Here is a 21,411-nt window from a genome sequence, read left to right on the forward strand (position 1 = left end):
ATGGCGGCCGGCAGCCACGGAGATGAAGCGAGCAGGAGGCTTGCTTGCTCCAGTGATGGAGGAAGCCAGCCTGCCACCGGCTCTCAGCTCCACTCAAAAGCAACAAAGTTGCAATTATAAAAGGTAAATAAACCCCAGATACCTGCTTTCAGCCGGCCCTGGTCACAGAGCTGGAGCGAGCAGGAGCCAGCTCTCAGCTCCACTGAAGGCAACAAAGCTTCAATTATAGAAGGTAAATAAATCCCAGAATAAAAAAAAAGAAAAGAAAAGAAAAAAAGGAGAGGCTGGGAGCTTCCGTCACCGACGGCTTGGCCATCCTGAAAACAGCCTTCAGCTCCTCACCCAGACTGGCCAGGCACCCCAGTGGTGACCCCCACCCTGAAGGGGGTGTGACCAGCTGCAAACAGCCATCAGCCCCTCACCGAGGCTGGCCAGGCACCCAAGCGGGAACCCTCACCCTGATCCGGGACACCCTTCAGAGCAAACCAGCTGGCCCCCAGCATGCACCAGGCCTCTATCCTATATAATAAAAGGGTAATATGCAAACTGACCTTAACAGCAGAATGACTGGGAATGACTGGTCACTATGACACACACTGACCACCAGCGGGCAGACGCTCAATGCAGGAGCTGCCCCCTGGTGGTCAGTGTGCTCCCACAGGGGGGAGCTCTGCTCAGCCACAAGCCAGGCTGATGGCTGCCAGTACAGTGGTGGTGGTGGGAGCTTCTCCCGCCTCCTCAACAGTGCTAAGGATGTCCGACTGCAGCTTAGACCTGCTCCCCGCTGGCAAGTGGACATCCCCCGAGGGCTGCCAGGCTGCCAGAGGTATGTCTGACTGCCAGCTTAGGCCCAATCCCCTGGGGAGCAGGCCTAAGCCAGCAGGTGGTCATCCCCTGAGGGGTCCCAGACAGTGAGAGGGCACAGGCCGAGCTGAGGGACCCCGCCCCAGTGCACAAATTTTTGTGCACTGGGCCTCTAGTCCTATATAATAAAAGGCTAATATCCAAATTGTCCCCTCAACCAGGAATTCAACTGGGAGTTTGACTAGGGGGCGGAGCTGGCCTGCCAACAGCCTATGGCACTTCCCCCCTCCAATTTCCCCACCGCAATGAGGGGCAGGGTCGGACAGCCAACTGTTCACGGCCCCTCCCCCTAGCTGGCCTGGCCCAATCCGACCAGATCAGGGTGGGCTGGCCAGACCCCACCCGTGCATGAATTCCTGCACCTGCCCTCTAGTATTGTAATAATTATATATGGTGTTAGATGAATATTAGATTTATTGGGGTGATCCTTTCATAGGTTATATAAATGTCTAATTACAGGGTTGTACACCTGAAAGTAATATAATGTTGTATATCAACTGTAATTGTAAAATCGAAAAAAATTAGAGTAAAAATTTAGAAAAAATAATGTTACTGCTTTTATCCTGAGTCTATGATATCAATTTGATGAAAATGGCTAGAAAGGATGTTATTGACATGTTATTTCTAGACTCAATATGAGCAGTTCTCATTTCTAACAATTTTAGCCCATTGTATCAATTCTCTTCATCTCAAGATTTTGTTTTTTGCATGTGTGTGTGTATGTGTTGTTTTATCTTTATGTGACACACTATTAGGCCCTTCACTATGTTCAGATTTGTCTAAAAATTTAGAATCAAATTAAGATTTCTGATACAATTATATTTATATTTCAAAGAATCTATTCCAGACATTTATAATGCATCTGTCCAACCTAAGTACAACCATTTTCAAGCTAACATATTATTCAAATAGGGTTTAACTAATCACAATCTATCCAGCCACTCAAGATAATTGCAATATAAATGTTTAGTAGCCAATCTGGTGCCTTTGTTTATAATTGATATTATAAAATTTACATTAGATGCTTCTACACTACAGACATTGCATAGAAAAATTTGATGAATATTTAATTATTTATAAATGCACATTAATATCTGTGCTATATGAAAACATTTAAAAAGAAATAATGAGTGAGTAAGAAGCAGGAAGCTAATTTCATATTAAAAGATGTTTACTGTCTCTTAATGGCCAAGCCATTATCAGCACCCATGATTGAGACAGCATCTAGACTAAATTATCTTTTATTTAAACTAGTCTGTTTTATGCATATTTTATTATGTTTATAGCAAATAACCTGTTGCTCCCTTTCAATGAGTAAAACTCAAAATCACAGAAATTCAGAGACAGAGAACACTTTTTACATTATTTTTTTCAGCGGCATTATTATATGGTTAAACTAGAATAATGCAGTGACAAAGTGTTCATCTTTATAACTGCCATTTCCAGAGTCCATCCACTATTCAATGCTGCTTCTTTTATAGTGTAATTACTATCTACTATTTCCAGAAAAAATTAAGAATATTTATACTTATATTTGTCTACTAAGATTACTTATTGTTCTTAAATTCATAGAACTGAATGCTAAATAATACTTTCACACTGACTTTTTATTAGATGAATTTAGAACAAATGAAAAACATCAATTTTTATTATTGAATGGCAAGTTTCAAGACAGATTTATATAAAAAAATTTAGATTCTTATTTAGATTTTTTAATGTGGTAAGATATTTAATCTATCTTATTATTTTAGAATACAAAGATAATGAACTACATATGTTCACAATTAATACTGTGTATTCAATAAATAATTGAAATTTTTGAAAATGTGGAGTAATATATTTTCAATTCTAAATTAAGCTGATTAGTTTGATGAGAAAATACAAACTGCTTGTATCACTAAATTATGGATTGACTTAAAGTTGAATAATATTCTTGAGTCCAGCACTAAATAAGTTATTGACCCGAAAAATACCATCAAACAAAAGGAACTCCAAAAAGGTTTTTATTCATTTCTTATTTAATCACTCCAAAATCTCTTTGGATTGTTATATTTAAACTTGTATGAATTTCTTAAGCATGAAGTCTCGAATTATACAGATCTGACAATTAAAAGTAGAAATAATACATTTCCCCTTGTTTATTATCTTTATATTAATTAGCGAATGAACTGAAAAATTGACCTTGACTAATAGCATAATTTTAATCCTTCCTAAGAGGTCAAGCATTTTTCCAGAAAGATGTGCTGAGCTACAGTGGGTGCAAAGGGCCTTCTTGTAGGATAAGTAATCAAAAAAAGAAAATTAACTGATAGTATCCTGGAAAACGAGTATTTGTATTCTCTTTGGGAGTCAGCCACACTATCAATATAGTCTTTATTTATTGACATAATGAGGGAAACTTTTCTTTCACTTACAGTCCAAATTCTCTGTTGGTTATCCTGACCAAGATGTAGACCAAGAAAGTTAATCAAAATAATAATTACGTGTCCAAATATGTCTATAAGTTGCATAATATATCCACAATTAATCTCAGAAATTTAAAGTTTAAGGAAATTTTGTTTGTGAGAAAAAATATTTACTGTATCATTTTGAAAATTTAATACTGTCTTTATTACATTATCTTTTCAAACAACAAATATAGGTTTCAATAATCTAAATTATTTCAAATATAATTTCACATATTAATTTTATCAATAAATCTTTAAAGATAAGCTTTTGAAGTTAAAGCCTTATTTATTTCCACATTTCCATATGGATAATGTAATTCTAATTTAAGAGAATTACAATAAAATAAGTTGTGTAGCATATACAACTGATAAATGTATCCAGAAATAAAACATCTATTTAATTTGAAGGTAAATATTTACACTTCAAAGATATTCATAATCTATTAGTGCAAACTAATTTAGATAATCTATCTTCAACTTCAGAGTTAATTAACACTTACTTCCTTTATCATATTTTTTTATTTACATTTTATATGTATGTATTTTACCACAAAAGCAAGTTGAATATTATTGTGACATAAACAGTTGGATTCCAACTAATATATTCCAATAGGCTCAGATAAATTTTTTTTCAATGTCTCCCCATTCACAATACAGACCAGGCAAAGAGCCTGAGCTGAGGTGTATATGGGGTAAGTTTACTCTGCCTCCTATTTCTGTACAGTCAGTGTAAGAACACAGCCTGTGGTAAGCACCAGGAGGCCTCAGATAAACTTTAATACTTGCATACTTGTGGTGTATTTTATCCTAATATATTGAGTAGCTACTAGTTATTATTCTCTAACTCTTTGTTTTTCAATATATTTTTATTGCTTCCAGAGAGAGGCAGAGAGAGAAACATTAATGATGAGAGAGAATCATTGATCAACTGCCTCCTGCACATGCCCTACTGAAGAATGAGCCCCCAAGCAGGGAATGTGCTCTGATCAGGAATCAAACTGACCTCCTTATTCATAGGTGGACACTCAACCACTGAGCCACACCAGCCGGGCTTTCTAACTCTTAATAAGTCCCTAGGCTACTCATACTTTACCTTTACAGTGGGGCTTTGACTTACTAGTGTCCCGACTAATGAGTTTTTTGAGATACCAGCTGTCTCTCGGCAGATTTTTTGCATTGAGTTGACAGAGTAATTTGAGTTAATGAGCTCCTTAACGAGCTCGGTCTCGGAACGAATTAAACTCGTAAGTCAAGGCCCCACTGTAATTATCACAAAAAATTTTTACAAGATATTATTTCATCTGTGAAGTAGAGGCTCAGATTAAGTAATTTACTGGTAATTGAAAGATTCCTGTGTTGAAACCAGGTGTGTTTGAATACTGCATTTTCTTTCATCTCCGTTATAGAAACCTTTCTTTTTTAGACTAGCACATTGATGTTTTATAATCCTATATAATAATAATAGCCTAATATAAGTGTCTGGTCATCCAGGTGGCCATTCAACAATCCAAGGATAATATGCTAATGATATGCTAAGGCTGCTCAACTGCTTGCTATGATATGTACTGACCATCAGGGGGCAGACAGTCGACTGGTCGACCAGTCGCTGTGATGTGCACTGAACACCAGGTGGCAGACACTCTGACCAGTAGGTTAGCTTGCTGCTGGGGTCCGGTCCATTGGGACTGAGTGAGACAGATCAGACATGCCCTGGAACCCTCCCACAGTACCTCCAGGTTAGCCAACCTCCCACATCACTCCCCGGCCCCGATGGTGCACTCTCCAACATCCCCCGAGGGGTCCCTTAGCCCGGCCTGCACCCTCTTGCAATCTGGGACTCCCCGGGGGATGTCAGAGAGCCAGTTTCGGCCGAATCTACAGGCCAGGCCTAGGGACCCCTCTGGTGCACGAATTTGTGCACTGGTCCTCTAGTTTTCAATAAAATAATAAATATCTGTTATACATGTCACAACTAATGCATTAGTTCAGGATTTGAATGATAGATGTTATCAAAAATATTTCTAATCACAATTTATTGAATTCATAAGACAATGGATACTTTCAAGGAGAGGAAGTATACCTTAAAGTGTATTATTTGTAAATTTTAAATCTTAAAAAACAACAACACACAAGTAGGAATTTTGTCTTAAAGAAGTCCTAAATTTGATTGTAAAACATAAAACTATAAATGAGCTGCAAAGAAAGGAAGAAACCTTGCTCTTCACATAGAAAGTTATTATCATGTTACAAAATTAACATTGCCATGATTTGTGGTTTTCTTAATTAGCCATCCCATGAAACTTTCTTTTATGTAATGAATGATTCATAAAATTAATTACATATTTTGATGATATAGTATTACAGTAAAATAAATGGATATCAAAACCATAATTACTTGTGTATTAAATAATATACTTATGGCATTTTGTATTTCTAATATTCTTTTTATTTCTTGCTGCTTGTCTATAAAATAATTGCATAATTAATAATTATAGAAGTGACATATTAAATTTACTTTGCGGCAATTTACATTTGAATAAAATCAGTAGTGGCAAAATTACAAACAAACTTGTAACATTATATAAATAAGATACTTGGAAACATTTCTTTCATGACCTGTTAATTTTAATGAATTACAATATTTAATTAACATTTCTCATTTTAAAAAGAGTTTAGTAGAGTGGAAAATGCCTGCTTTGCCCTTGATGTACACATAAGCCACAAAAACAAAGCAAACAAAAAACTAATTTAAACTTTAAAAACAAAACAAAATCTTTAAATGTCTTTTATTAACTTAAAAATTGCTTCCAAATGTTACAACTCCTCAAATTATCTTGTGGAAATGCTTTTTTAAAGTTATAAATATAAAAATAATATTCAGTATAAATAAATACTAAATATTTACTTTTACTGCTTGAAATAATTTTTTAACCCTAAGAACAATAGCACTATTTGTATACTGTGTTTAATAAAGATTGACTGAAGAAAATGTTAACAAATTAATGAGTTACTGGAGACATAAGAGGCACTATTATATTATTTGAAACTTAGGGATTTGGGAGACAATAAGCAAGATAACCCTCAGCCTATTTCAGAGGCCTTAGACTAGATCATCTTAAGAATACTTAAAAAAAATTGAATAAATGTGAAAATCAATTCAACTTTAATGCTCCCAGGATGTAATTACACTAAATAAATTATCTATTTTCAGTGAAACATTGTATTGTTTTTTTAAACTATGTTATATAGAAAATATATACTTTTTTTAAAAAAATTCCAAACATTTAAATTAAGGAACTCATGCCTTAATGTTTGGACACTAGGCTGCCATGTTTGTGTGTTCAGATAATCATCTTGTGAAATGGACCTCCTCACAGTGGCTATAGAGTCTTCAGGGCTGAACTGTACAAGCTTCTTTGATCTGGTACGATCAGCAGAAGATTCTAGTAGGAGGATAAAAACTTTCCTCACAGTATTTACTGTTTTCTCACCCACAATTCCGTTACTATAGCTCTTTAGCTACAGGCTCTAGCTCAATTCCTGAAAGGCCTTTAGCTCAAGATGAATCTCAACCTGGGCAATGAGGTAAGAGGATAAAGTTCAATGATGAATTAATGAGGCTGTTTGCTTCATTCTTCTTCATAATGTCTGCTAGATGTGGAAGTCAATAAATCCTATATAAAAAAAAACTAGTATGCAAATTGACCCAATGGCAGCATGACCAGTAGAACGACCAGTAGAACGACCAGTCACTATGATGTGTACTGACCACGAGGGGGCAGATGTTCAACGCAGGAGCTGCCCCCAGTCCACAGGCCCCAGATGGCAGGAGGCAGGGCTGGTGAGTGGGCGGTGCCAGGCTGGCCAAGGTGAGTGCCAGTGGGGCCCCCAATTGCCCCTCTGGTTACCCCACAGATTTGCCCTGATCTCTGGCCAGGTCTAGGGACCCTACCTATGCATGAATTTCATGCATCAGGCCTCTAGTGATGATTATAACATGAAGGAAATTAGAGACATAGAGAAGAATGTGACTTTGCCTGGGGCAGAAACAGAGATTCTACAATTGCTTACAAACTAAGGTCAGGGATGAACATCTAATAAATGTCATGATCATAAAAGAAAACAGATACTAGAAATATGGCTTTACATTTTTTTGCTACAAGCAAAAATCATAAATTGAAGGCTTTTAATGATATCACTAAATTCATTCATTTTTATTTTTCCCCCTTTGGTGAATCATGGTGTATTTTTAAACTTTATTATCCTATATACTTCCAGTCCATTTTCATAGAAAGTTACATTATAGAATAACTAGAATAATTAGAGGCCTGGTGAACGAAAATTTGTGCACTTGGGGGGGAGGGGAAGTCCCTCAGCCCAGCCTGCCTGTGCCCTCTCACTGTCCTGGACCAGGCCTAAGCTGGCAGTCAGACATCTCTCTAGCAGCCTGGGAGCCCTTAGGGGATATCTGGGGAGCGGGCCTAAGCCGTAGTTGGACAGCCTTAGTGCTGCTGTGGAGGCCGCCACCACCGCTGCGCTCGCAGCCGTCAGCCTGGCTTGTAGCTGAGTGGAGCTCCCCCTATGGGAGCGCACTGACCACCAGGGGGCAGCTCCTGTGTTGAGCGTTTACCCCTTGGTGGTCAGTGCCCATTATAGTAACTAGTCATTACTGGTCATTCTGCTGTTAGGGTCAATTTGCATATTATCTTTTTATTATATAGGATTAGTTTTGAAAGAGTAATTGCAACCCAAAGATATATCTCCAGCCTTAACCAGTTTGGCTCAGTGGATAGAGCGTCAGCCTGCAGCTTCAAGGGTCCCAGGTTCGATACCAGTCAAGGGCATGTACCTTGGTTTCAGGCACATACCCAGTAGGGAGTGTGCAGGAGGCAGCTAATCAATGTTTCTTTCTCATTGATGTTTCTAACTCTCTATCCCTTTCCCTTCCTCTCTGTAAAAAATCAATAAAATATGTTTTTTAAAAAAGAGATATATCTCCATTTACCTAATGACATTTTTATAACATTTTGTTAGTCAATATGATAAAATAGAAATTAAAATAATTTATTCATGAAAATTTTCACCAAAATACTGTATGATTGACTGATTAAATACAAAATAAATTGTACAAATAAAACTAAATAGGAACTTAATACGATTAGCACAAAACATGTTTTTAACGGAATATGTAGTATTTTAGTATCATTTTGCTCACATAATGAACATAAATATTTTTATATCTACTTAGAGTATAAATATTATTTTCATTACTCTTAAGATCCTTTATGGATCATAATAGATTATTTTTATTTTAAGAAATATATTGTTTTCTTTTTTTTTAATTTTTTTATTGCTTAAAGTATTACAAAGGGTATTACATATGTGTCCTTTTTTCCCCCGCCCTTGACAATCCCCTGGCCACCCCTATCCCCCAGTGTCTTATGTCCATTTGTTATGCTCATATGCATGCATACAATTCTTCGGTTGATCTTCCCTCCCTCTTGCCCCCCAACCCTCCCCGGCCTTCCCGCTGCAGTTTGACAATCTGTTTGAGGCAGCTCTGCCTCTGTATCTATTATTGTTCAAAAGTTTATAATGGTCTCTATTATCCATGAATGAGTGAGATCATGTGGTATTTTTCCTTCATTGACTGGCTTATTTTACTTAGCATAATGCTCTCCAGCTCCATCCATGCCATTGCAAATGGTAAGAGTTCCTTCTTTTTTACAGCAGCATAGTATTCCATCGTGTAGATGTACCACTGTTTTCTAATCCATTCATCTACTGATGGGCACTTAGGCTGTTTCCAGATCTTAGCTATGGTGAATTGTGCTGCTATGAACATATGGGTGCATATATCCTTTGATTGGTGTTTCTGTTTTCTTGGGATATATTCCTAGAAGTGGGATAACAGGGTCAAATGGGAGTTCCATTTTTAGTTTTTTGAGGAAACTCCATACTGTCTTCCATAGTGGCTGCACCAGTCTGCATTCCAAGAAATTTTTTTTATAAAACAAGAAATAACATTACAATATTTGAAAATAAGAACACATTTGTTAAGGTGTACAAGTCATTTTCTACTTGCAATATTTCCAAAGTCAAAACAGTTCCCTCTATCTGGTATATATTTAATGTATGTTTTTTATGTAGCTGCATATATATTTAGAACATTATATCACTAGAATTAAAATAACTTGAGTGATCATGTTGCCCAAAGATATAATGCCATATATATGCAATCATCATTTATATATTCATCAAAGAAATTGCATACTAGTACAGGTTGTTTAAGTTGGAAAAACAGTATTTGACTCAATATCTGACAATCCTGAGGAAATTAACAATTGCTATAGAAAATTAAAACTGGGTAACTGATAAAGAAATCATTTTTCAATGTACATCAAATCTTTAGATACTGTGCTTTGATTATAACTAAAAACTTTCACATTACTAGTCAATAAGTAAGATGCATATTTTGACACAGATAGGTTGAAGAAAAACATTATTTCATGATATCTTCAGCATATGAAATCCAGAGGAATGTTGAAGTGCTGATGAGTTTAAAGGATTGCAATCCCTAGGCAGTTTGAAAATATCTACAGAGGAAGCACATACAATAAAATAACAACATTGCAGGGATTAGGTCAATTTTACCATGAATAATACATCAATCAATAGTTCCTTTATAATATCAAATTTTATTTTTAAATTTTGCAGATATAATAAAAAATAAATCAACATCCAGAGTTCATCTAAGTTGGCAACACAGTGTATATTTGATGGACATCAAGAAGACCCCACAGTAAGTACATAAGCATTTACAAATAATTTTATTGAGACTTTTATTCAGCTTTTAACATGGTGTTCATGCAATAATAGAGCAACACTAGGAACTCAACATGATTTTGATGGTACAGAATCCACAGAAAAGTCAGGAATAAAAGTCACAATCACTGAACTAATAGAACTTATAAAACAGACACTGGTTGATTCTTCTTAATAAAAATTGTGAGATAGATTAAAAATTGTAAACTATGTAAATATTATTACTCAAGTCTCAATCTCTTGCCTCTGTTCTCCCTTTCCCACCATTACCACCCTCACAACCAACTCCTCAGGCAAGTCTGCTTATAATTTTTAGGTCCTAACATTATTCCAGTTCTAACTCTAATGTGGTCTATTACTTTAATAAAACCATTAACAATTAATATCTCTGTACAAGTAACTGAATTTTAAAAGGAAATTCCATGAAGGAAAAGCACTTGTTTGTAATATATTAAATATTAGAAATTCAAGTATGAAAAGGGAAAAAAATTGGAAGCGTTGTTGAGAAGGCAAAATTATCTTCAAAGTCTCCAAACTTGAAGTTCTTCTTTAACACTTTTCTTTTACTTTTTACTCTCTCTTTAGAAGTAACAAGATAGTGAGATTTAAAATGGTATTAAAATGAAATTTTGGAGAAGGGAAAAGAATATGTGAATTCTAACTTGAAGAAACCATAGCTTTTAAACTGTAACAGTATAGTTTATAACAGTACTAAATGCACAGGGAGAGATTTGGGTGGAAAAGATTAATAAAAAGAATCATAATCTATTAGAGACCCAGTGCATGGGAATTGTGCCCTGGTAGGGGCATGGCCTGCAGGGATCAGCCTGCCATGGGAGCACCGCTCATCCTGGTCAGCCAAGCAGCTGTGGACCCACTCCCCCTGGGGTAGCAGCTGCTCATCCCGGTCAGCCGAGCGGCACTACCACTGTGGAAACGCACTGACCACCAGGGGGCAGCTCCTGCTTTGAGCATCTGCCCCATGGTGGTCAGTGCACGACATAGGAACTGGTCAACTGGTCATTCTGGTTTTGCCACCGTTTCGGTCGCTGGGCTTTTATTATATAGGATGAGCCTGCGACAGTGAAACCATTTAGAAATCTCAGAAAAAGCAAACATTACATCTCATGTATGCTCGGGACTAGATCAGACTACTTTGAAAGATAATAATAAAGCAGAATATAAAAGGACTTGGTGATCCACTGAAAAGGAGCCAGCAATAATGTATGCCTCTAGGACCAATCAAGTCTTTATTCTCTATAATTCTCACAACGTATGTATTCATTTTCTAACCTGCACACAAAAAATTACCATAAAACTAGTGGCTTCAAACAATACCCATTTATTATCTCACAGTTTCTGTAAGTCAGATTCAGGAACAGCTTTCCTGGGTTCTCTGTCCCTGGTTTCACAAGGCAGAAATCAAGGTGTCATCTAGATGGAGTTCTCATATTGAGGTTCAACTGAAAAGGATCTGCTTCCAATCCCCCTCAGGTTGTGCAAAGTTCTTCTTTTGGCTGTAAATTTCATGGCAGTTTTCTTCTTCGGGGCTATCAGGAAATTCCCCTGGCTAAGTGCATAAAAGACAGAGTCTTGGTCTTATATGACACAACATATAGTGGGAGTGACTCTACCACTACTCTGAAATACAATGTAACCTCATCAAGGGGTGACTATCCCACCATCGATGCCACATTCTACTGTCTAGAAGCAAGTTACAAATTCCCCACACTTCAGGGAAGGGGACGATACAGGGGTTTGGGTCATTGGTGTTTACCTTAGAATTCTGCTTGCTACAACAGGAAAACCACCCTTGAGAAGAAAAACCCACATCACCATCCCTAGGAAGAAAGAGAAATAATTTTATGTCAGTGTCAGGGCTGAATTGTGTTTTCTCCCAAATTCACATGTTGAAGTCTTAGCCCCCACTACCTCAGAATGTGGCTGTTTTTCTCGAAAGGGTCTTTAAAGACATAATTAAGCTAAAATGATGACATTAGGGTGAGCCCTAATCCAATATAACTGTATTTTTGTGAAAAAGAGAAAATTTGGACACAGAAATATAAACAAAAGATCATGTAAAGAGAAAAGGCTACTATCTACAAGCCAAAGAGAGAGGCCTCAAAAGAAACAGTCCTTGCCAACACTTTGATTTTGTACTTTTAGCCTGAAGAATTATGAGAAAATAAACTTCTGTTGGTTAAGTCATTTAGTCTTTGGTACTTTGCTATGCTAGCCCTAAAAAAATTGATAAAGTTTATTTCTAATATGTTGATTTTGTCACACTTTATAGGAAGACATTTTTCATGGTAGTTATTTTAATATAGGCATGACAGGACATCATAATTGACCTCCATACTGAAATGGTCTATGTCTCTCTCAATTTTTTTTTAATGGAGAGGTTAAAATATTAAATTTTAATATGTTTTTTTTTAAATTTTGTGACTGTATGGAGAGACCTGTACCTTTAGAGCCTTCTTTGGAGACAACTGTGCAAAAAAATTACTTAAAATGAACACAGGACTTGTTTCATCAATTATTCATTGTATATTTATTTTAGTGCTTAAATTACTAGTCTCTTTTGGAGTTTGGGATACAGGGGTAACCACAACAGACAAAAAAATCCTGTCATAATAGATATTACAATCTAGTGGGAGGAAAGAGACAAAAATATAACAAATGAGTAAATTATATGTGGTTAAAGGTGATAAGCACTTTGTGAAAGTTTTATTTATTTTTTATTAAGTTTATTGGGCTGACATTGGTCTACATGATCATATAGGTTTCAGGTGTGGGTTTCTATGTTATAAGATCTATATATTATACCATGTGCCCAACACTCAAAGTCAAATCTTCTCCTGTCACCATACATTTAGGGTCCCCTTCTCCCCAACCACCATACTACTGTCCGTGTTCACGAGTTTCAATTTTACTACACCCCACATATGAGTGAAATCATATGGTTCTTAATTCAGAAACACACAATGAAATAAAGGTAGTCTCTCTTCAATAAATGGTGTTGGAAAATTGGAAAGCCACATGCAAACGAATGAAACTGGATTACAGTTTGTCCCTATGTACAAAACTTAATTCAAATTGGATCAAAGACCTAAATATAAGACCCGAAACAATACAGTACATACAAGAAAATATAGGTACCAAACTTATGGACTTTGGTGATAGAGAGAATTTTATGAACTTGATTTCAAAGCCAAGGGAAGTAAAGGCAAAAATAAATGAATGAGATTACTAATATATGGAAGTTGTAAACAATTAAAAACAATTAGGAGAATGTGGATCAGGAGTGTAGACTGAAGGGTTAGACATTTTGAATGTGGATGGTCAGGGTAGGATTGAGAAGCTGTAAGCAGTGGAGGTATTGAGAAGGAATATAGTCTAGGTATATTTTGAAGCAATGTTTGAAGTAAAATTTTTTTCTCCAAATTCATTCTACAAATAGACTTGCAAAAGTGATTGAAGATGTATGTAAAAACAAATAAACTTGATAATGTTTAATGATAGAAAATAAGTAAAGAATAGCCTCCCAAGAGATGCCTATTTAAAAAAAAAGCCCTAGCCGTGTTGCTCAGTGTTTAGAGTATTGGCAGGTGGACTGGAAGGTCTGGGGTTCAATTACAGTCAAAAGCATGTACCTTGGTTGTAGGCTTGATCCCTGGCCCTGACCAGAGCATGTTTGGGAGGCAACCAATCGAGTGTCTCTCACTTTGATGTTTCTCTCTCCCCCTCCCTTCCACTTTCTCTAAAAATCAATGGAAAAAATATCCTGGGGTGAGAATTAAAATAAATAAATAAATAAAAATAAATAAAAATAAAAGAAAGAGGCTAGATCAATAAAATAAAATTCAACAGTCATTAAAAAACAAGTATAGGCTCTAAGTGCTAACATGAAAAGATGCACAAGACATCTTCATAAATGAAAAGTGCAAATTGTAGAAAAGGTGTACATTATGATGTGTTTAAAAATTGAAAAAACTTTATAAAATATAGAAGATTATATATGGTTATAAATTTCTTAAACTAGTTAACATGATAGATTAAAATTAAATTTAAGAAATGGAAAAAGGATTATGCTTTTTTATTTCTATATCTTTTGCTACAGTATGACTTTAAATTACTATGTGTTAGTTTTCTAACATTATGTATTATTAAATGTACTATTTTTAAAAATATATTTTTATTGATTTCAGAAAAGAAGGGAGAGGGAGAGAGAGATAGAAACATCAATGATGAGAGAGTATCATGGGTCAGCTGCATCCTGTAAGCCCCACACTGGGGATTGAGCCTGCAACCCAAGCATGTGCCCTGACTGGGAATCAAACCATAACCTCTTGGTTCATACGTTGACACTCAACCACTGAGCACACTGGCTGGACTAAATGCACTATTTTTGAAGGAACATATTATACTTAAATTGTCTCCCACTATGAGAATCTTTGACCTCACTTCACAGACAAAACTCATAAAGGTAAACAGGGTATCAACAATCACCTAATAATGAGTACTAATTTCAGTGAACCAAACCTTTAAAGAGTATCACATAAAGTAAAGGTGTTTCAGTGTTACTACTGGAGAATGCACTATGACAACAATAACTAGGAGCAAAAGTAAAATAAAGGCAATCAGTATTTGCTTTTGCTGGTCCATGATGTAAAGAACCAGGCGTGCTACTACATGTAGTAAACATAACATGACTTTTGCTTTCACAGTTATTCAGTGGTTGCCCAGTAGAGCTATCTGGAATAAACTTATTTATTTATTTTAAATTAAGTATTTAACAGAAATGTCCTTCCTTGTGCAGCTTCTACACTGACTCTCACTTTTCCATCAGTTCCAGACTTACAGCTCTTATTTCAGGCTTGTAGTCTCCACTTGCCTTCCCTTCTGAGTTCCAAGTTACTATTCTCTTCCTCCAAATAGGTTGTCCTGGAAGCTCTGGAGGAAATCATTTCTCCCTAGGTTACAAGTTCTCATTTCTAGATGATTTAATAACAATGCATAATTTGTTTTCCCCAGTTTTTGTGTTTATTTTTAAATAGCTATTATTAATCTGGCACTATTGTGACTTGTTCATGTATTCTAGATCTTCTGGTTTGTTTAGTTGGGAACAATCTGTTTTTGGTTACTCTTTCGACAATAAACATTTTTAAAATGCTATGAAGAAAATAAAAATATAGTCACTGATATTTTAATGTGATCAGTTTGACCTGGTGTTTTAGTTTGCTAGTTGGCTGATATTTTAATGTGATCAGTTTTCTCATATCTGGAGGTTGAAGTTGGAAATCATAACAACAGAAATTTATTTTCTCATATCTGGAGGTTGAAGTTAAAAATCATATGTTGAAACAAAGAGAGAGAGAGAGAGAGAGAGAGAGAGAGAGAGAGAGAGAGAGACAGAGAGACAGAGAAACATCAATCAGCTGCTTCCTGCACACCCCCTACTGGGGATCAAGCCTGCAACCGGAGTATGTGCCCTGACCAGGAATTGCACTCGTAAACCTCTGGGTGCATGGGATGATGCTCAACTAACTGACCCACACTGGCCATGGAATGTATCAGTTTCTTTTACTAGTAAATGTCATGAGTGCTGTTCCTGTTTCAGACCACTCTCTGTGGCTTATAGAGGCTGTATTCTCTCTGTATGTTTCTGTGTCCAAATGTACTTTCCTTAAAGTACACCAGTCATGTATGATTATGGCTTAACCAATGACTTTGTTTTAACTTATTTATTTCTTTAAAGGCCCTATGTCCAAGTAAAGTCACATTCTGAAGTACTGAGGATTGGGACTTCCATATACAAATTTGAGGTAAACACAATTCAGCCCATAAACCCGGGGTTGTACCTTCAGCATCAAATTTGCTACCATGAGATACAAATGAGACATTAAAGGGGAATTTAAGAGTGATCATAGTAACTTTATGTTAAGTCTGATATGAAGGAAATATGATAATCAGAGTTGTGATACCCAAATACACTCTGGCAATAAAGCCACGATGCTAAAGCATTAGTCAATCAATTCAATGGTTAATATGTGCTGTACTCATGATTTCCTAACCTCAATAATAGTATCATCTCTGAGTATATGCAATATTTTAAGGAATTCTTATTCTGTAGAGATCAGGTGGGTAAATGATATATAATACCTGTGGAAAATGCTCAGTCATAGAATAATGATTTTTTTCTTTTACTTTCATCAATTTGCAATTATTTATTTTTTGATTCCTTCAGTTCAGACTTACTTTGTACCTTGCCCCTTTTCCAAAAAAGAAGCCATTATTCCTTCTTAGTCTACATGCATTTCCTGTCAAGTATTTGATAATCAAAATGCCATTCTAAGGAAATTATATATTCTCCTATAGTCTCTGTTCTTGCTCCTAGTATGAACATTGATTACTGTAGAGCTGAATTGTATTAGCTTCCTACTGCTGTACCAAATTTTTATAAACTTTTTAATTGAAAATAACAACAATAATTTTTTTTCTTAAATTTCTTGAAGTCAGCAGTTCAAAATGGGTCTCACGGGGCATAAGTCAAGGTGTTAGCAGGACTGTGTTTTTTTTCTGTAGTTTAAAGGGAAGAATTCATGTCCTTGCCTTTTGTAGCTTCCAGAAATACTTGGTTCCCCTTCCTTCTTCAAAGCCAGCAATGGCCTGTTGAGTCTTTCTCATGCTGCATCACTTTGACATTGACTGTCCTACCTCCCTCTTGCAAATACATTGGGCAAACCCAGATTACTCAGGAATATCTCCCCATCTCAAAGTCAGCTGATTTGCAGCCTTATTTCTATTTGTCACCTCAATTTTTCTTTGCCATGGAATGGAACATATTCACAGGTTCTGGGAATTCGGACATGTACATGTTTGGGAGTAAAAGTGTGAATCTTTCTGCCTACTGTAGGCTGTGAACCAAGGACTGTCTGACTATAGATCTTGAATAAAGAGACAGTAAACACTATAAGTAAAGAGTAAGCATGCTATTGGGTGGTATTATTATCACTATTATATTGTAACATGGACCAATACAAGGTAGTGGAAATTTGACAACGTGCTCAGAATTTCATGAGATGGTCAGAAAGGAGTCCTAACTATTTCCAGTCTGGCTACATAGCTATGGAAAATACGGGAAACAGAACTTGGACAGACTAATACTGCTTGTAAGAAATCAAATTTGGTTTGAATTTTTGAACAAATGCTTCACTACAGACAAATATGCAGAACAGTAAATGCAAGCAGAATTTTCAAAGAGCAAGTGCTAAATATAGGGCAGTGTTTGCATGAGGGAGCCTAGAAGGTCCCTTCACAGATGCCATAGCAATGCTGATGAAGGAAGCACAGCAGTAGACTCAACTTCACTATTCAGCATGATTTTCCCCACCACTCCATAAACAGAATTGGGTTCTTGATAGTGAGGAATACTGGCTGCCTGGTGCTGCCAACAAGGCCTGGGTCTTGGTGCCCACAGCATGACTATGGAAATCTTAAGGCACAACTTTCTATCTCTCAAGTCTGTGCTTATAGTTTGTAACCCAAAACTTCTGCTTTGATCCATATGCCATAGTTCTGGGCTTTTGCTGGCTCTGCTACCATCCTGAATTATTCATGGAGTTTTGCCATGTAAGAATTTATTCTCCAGGGAATAACATCTATATGACATCTCAGACCATAAAATTCAATCGATGATATAATTTCAGGTATGTTTGCAAAAAATCTATAAGTGGTTTGTTTTATTCATTATTGTTTAAATATATGGACATCATATAAAAACCTCATTAAATTTATTTTAAAAATCACTGAATTCCCTACTATGTTATTTAAAAAAATCAGTACATTAATTTAATAGTACATAATGAAAAGTTTAAATATGCATAAAAATCAAAGTCTAAAATTATATAAGTTGAAAAGAACTGTTAAAAGTTATTAAAAAGTAAGTAAAACTTTTTCACCACATTTCTAAAAAACCCTTTTTATCCTAGCAGTTGGTGATTTGTTGCTTATTCAAACAATCTTCAAAAATGTTTCTATTTTTGCTAGAAAAGTGTGAGAAATTTTAGCTCAAAAAGGTACTTGTCATGAAGTTATATACAAATGAAAATATAAGCTAAGAATAGCAGTACCATCTGAACCATAATTACTGAATTGCTGTGCTATAATCTGAATCCCACTAACTTTATAGAAATAATTTTTTAAGCAGTGAAAACTAGTTTTAATACTTTAAACTTGCCTAAATTTTTAAAAATAATTTTAATGATATCAGAGAGGAAGGGAGAGGGAGAGAGAGCTAGAAACATTAATGATGAGAAAGTATTATTGATTGGCTGCTTCATCCACCCCCCACACTGGGGATCGAGCCCACAACCCGTGCATGTGCTCTGACCGGAATTGAACCATTACCTCCTGGTTCATAGGTTGACCTCCAACCACTGAGCCATGCCAGCTGGTCTAAACTTGCCTAAAGCTTAAGAAATATTAAGGCGCCAACTCTTAAAAGGTTTTCTAACGTTGTTTTCTTTTAGATTTATGAGCAAAATTTCATCCAAATTGAACAACAATTTATAGAAGTATTTACAAATATAATCTTAATTTTAAAAGCATCTGAAATATTTAAATTTCTAAACTTACCAGTAGGTTGGGTAGTGGGCAAAGCCGCTATTTTATAGATAGAATATTTTTGCTATATTAAGGCTTAAATACTTTTTCCCAACCAAATAACTATATGGTGAATAATTATTATCAATAATAACAAAATTAAGAATAGTTATCATCTAATCTATATATATGAAAAGCCAGTGTCCTTGACGACCAAGACAACCAAATGACCAGTCACCATGAGGTGCATTGAGCACCTCTCGGTCCCTCCCCCGCTGCCCACAGACTCCGATCGCAGCAAGGCGGGCTGCAGGTGGGTGGACAGGACAGTGAGTGCTGCAGGGTGACAGGCGGGTGAGCGGGGCTTCGAACAGCAGAGAACTACGTGCCTGATTTCGCAGGCTGGGCCTCTAATGAATATATAATAGACTAGAGGCCCAGTGCACAGATTTGTGCAATTTGGAGGGTCCCTCAGCCCGGCCTATGCCCTGTCGCAGTCAGGGACTCCTCGGGGAATGACCACGTGCTGGCTTAGGCCCGCTCCCTAGGGGAATGGGACTAAGCTGGCAGTCAGACATCCCTCTGGCATCAGGGAGCCTTGGGGGATGTCCACTTGTCAGCAGGGAGCAGGCCTAGCTGCAGTCGGACATCTTAGCACTGCTGAGGAGGCGGGAGAGGCTCCCACCACCACCACTGTAATGGCAGTTATCAGCCTGGCTTGTGGCTGAGCAGAGCTCCCCCTGTGGGAGCACGCAGACCACCAGGGGGCAGCTCCTGAATTAAGCATCTGCTCCCTGGTGCTCAGTGTGTGTCATAGTGACCAGTGATTCCTAGTCACTCTGCTGTTAGGGTCAATTTGCATATTGCCCTTTTATTATATAGGATATAGGCCTGGTGCATGGGTGGGGTCTGGCTGGTTTGCCCTGAAGGGTGTCCCAGATCAGGGTGGGGTTCCCACTGGAGTGCCTAGCCAGCCTGGGTGAGGGGCTGAGGGCCATTTTCAGGCTGGCCACACTCCCTTCAGGGAGGAGGGTCCTGCTGGGGTGTCTGGCCAGCCTGGGTGAGTGGCTGATAGCTGTTTGCAGGCTGGCCACAGCCCCTCCAGGGTGGGGGTCCCTGCTGGGGTGCCTGGCCAGCCTGGGTGAGGGGCTGATGGCTTTTGCAGGCTGGTTAAGGCCCCCAGCGAGGACCCTCACCCCATGAGGGTGTGGACAGCCTGGGTGAGTGGCTGATGGCTGTTTGCAGGCTGGCCAAGTCCCTCAGCAAGGACCCTCACCCCATGAGGGTGTGGACAGCCTGGGTGAGTGGCTGATGGCTGTTTTCAGGCTGGATACAGCCCTTTCAGGGTGGGGATCCCTTCAGGGGTGCCTGGCCAGCCTGGGTGAGGGGCCGATGGCTGTTTGCAGGCTGGATACAGCTCCCAGCCACCCAAGCTCCCAGTGGAGGCTGGCTGGAAGCAAGTATGTGGGATTTATTTAGCCTCTGTAATTTAAACTTTTTTGCCTTTTGTGGAGGCCACAGCCGGCTAGGGCAGGCGGGAAGCTTGGTTTCCTCCATCGCCTGGACAACCAAGCCTCCTGCTTGCTCCAGCTCCATGGATGCTGGCCACCATCTTGGTGGGGTAAATTTCCATATAATCACTCTGATTGGCTCGTGGGTGTGGCTTGGGCATAGCGAAGGTACAATCAATTAGCATCTTTGTCTTTGATTAGTGTAGATATTTGTTTCAGACACTATACTACGCACTTAAAATATATTGTCTAATTCAAATCTCATAATAATTATGAGGTAATTATTTTGCTTTGAAAAGTAGGAAACAAGTTCAGGAAGATTAAACATTACTTAACCTTGTTCGAGTTTGATCTTTCAAAGATATTATTGTACGACTTTACATTAGGTTATGCAGTTTTAGGAAAGGAGATATGGCATGGAGAAGAAAGCCTCAAAATTTTGGTCTCAGGTAGCAATGTCTTTAGGGAAGAAGAGCTGAGCAAAAGATAATTTCATATTTAAGTGAAGATTTGGGAAAACATTGCTGATGCTAATCTACTAAGATCTAACTCTCCAAATGCAGCTCAGTTGCTGCTCTCTCTATTATCAGGCCCTTTGTATTCATATTGAAACACTATCTTCTGAGTTTTCAATGAGCAACATAGATAGTTCCTGCACTTTACTTAGTTGGGTATTTACATCTTCCTCTAAGTAAGTCCAGCTGATTTTGGACCTTGATTTCCAGGGAACCCAGTCAACCCAAAGAAGAGTTTGATAAAGGTCATTAGATATGGCTGACTCTAAGTTTACCATAAATTGAGGCCTCTGTTAATTTTTCAAAATGGAATAGCCAAGTATATATACTCCTAGGAGAATGTTTCCTAGAATTATTGTGTCAGAATTCCCACCAAATTTAGATATTTTTAATTAAACACTATCTTGAATTGTTGCATTTACTTTGGGAATCATTTCTTGTAATGTTCTTCTTATCATTTAACTATTTTTAACCTCACAAATGTATTTAGCATCCTATGATTGATTCACGTTAATCATATTTCAGCAGTGTCTTAGGTTTACCATTTTCAACTGAAAGAAATGCTACCCAGGTAGTGTTTAGTAATTTAAAGCCTCAACCAGGGCAGAATCTCACAGCTTTTGCTCCTTTGTAAAAATGTTAAAA

At 37.3% G+C, this 21,411-nt stretch overlaps 1 non-coding gene across 1 annotated transcript; it reads right to left on the reverse strand.

Annotated features, from left to right (window-relative positions):
* Positions 1 to 3,943: 3,943 nt before the first annotated feature.
* LOC111828421 lies at positions 3,944 to 4,075 on the reverse strand. The gene has a single exon (XR_002832292.1). It is a non-coding gene; the product is annotated as a small nucleolar RNA SNORA51 (small nucleolar RNA).
* Positions 4,076 to 21,411: the final 17,336 nt, after the last annotated feature.

The sequence above is a fragment of the Myotis lucifugus genome, unplaced genomic scaffold, assembly GCF_000147115.1.
Source record: "Myotis lucifugus unplaced genomic scaffold, Myoluc2.0 scaffold_359, whole genome shotgun sequence".
NCBI classification, from domain to species: Eukaryota; Metazoa; Chordata; class Mammalia; order Chiroptera; family Vespertilionidae; genus Myotis; species Myotis lucifugus.